The sequence below is a fragment of the Rhagoletis pomonella genome, unplaced genomic scaffold, assembly GCF_013731165.1.
Source record: "Rhagoletis pomonella isolate Grant_MI unplaced genomic scaffold, Rhpom_1.0 Rhpom_scaffold_00483, whole genome shotgun sequence".
In the NCBI taxonomy this organism is placed as follows: Eukaryota; Metazoa; Arthropoda; class Insecta; order Diptera; family Tephritidae; genus Rhagoletis; species Rhagoletis pomonella.
Window position 1 is genome coordinate 75,048 of NW_023459037.1, and position 1,122 is coordinate 76,169.

Below are 1,122 nucleotides of genomic sequence, written 5' to 3' on the forward strand. Positions count from 1 at the left end.
GTTTTTATTGAGTTCGTGGAGTTTGGCTCCCCATTAGTTTCAGATAGGAATCCTTTAAAATTAAGTTTATGTGTTTCCGGTTGAAGCATCGCAAAAAACCCACCCCATGCCGCCAGAGCTAAGGCACGAGAGGATTCCGCCTGCCGTGGTCCTTCAACTGAGTACCGGTGAGGATGAGAGGTCGAGACCTGACTAACCTCTCCAAAGCATATCCGTGTTTTTAGTACCACCCACACCCCTCCGTAATTCTTTACATAATTTAATGGCGCCCAACGTGGGCGGCTTTCGGTTGATATTCAACAGTCGATATTTGTGCTCTTTTTATCGCCTTGAGTTGTGCATATGGCTACTAGCTCATTAGCGTATTATAGGATACAAAAAAAGTTTTCATAGTGTTGATCGTTAGCTGTCCAATACATTTTTTTTTGTTTTTGAGATTTTTAATAATTTTTCCTTTGCTTCGTTCCCGTATCCCACTTTCTGACGTTGTTTAGATTGGTTTAGTCTAACTTCCGCTTGTGGTAAGGCGGGAGGATATAGTTATGTTTGATAAGCCTACGACGCTGGTGATTCAGCATGGATACCATGCCGAGGAACTTGTCGGACTACCCTACCACTCCATGGAACCAAGGATAAAATATAGCATTTTAACATCCGCTATAAGCAATATTTAAACTCAAATCATTCTTGCTCCTTTGTTTTTTTGTGCTTGGGGAAAGATCATGACTCGGATTAAGACCAGGCTTAGAAATACTGTTCAAAACAATTACAGAATATTGCGTATTTGGCTGAGATCGGATACCAGTACTGATTGCCACTAGAATATATTTTTCTTTGCTTAGCTAGTCGAGTTTGGGAAATACCCCATATGTCATAAATATGGATCGGATTGCTATGGATATTGATTGTTGCGATGGCTAGCTCAAGCGGTTGTCTGGAACTTGGGAGTATGCTGCGACTGCGTACCCTTGCCGAGCCGCAAAAGTTATAAATCGTCAGCAGCCGATTGACTTAGTACCTTCCTTGTGTTTAGTTTCAATAGCCCATCTTATAAATACCTACTTCCCTTATGCAGATTGTGTCTTATTGGATCGATACCCTACTTTCGTTGTTGTCGTCAAG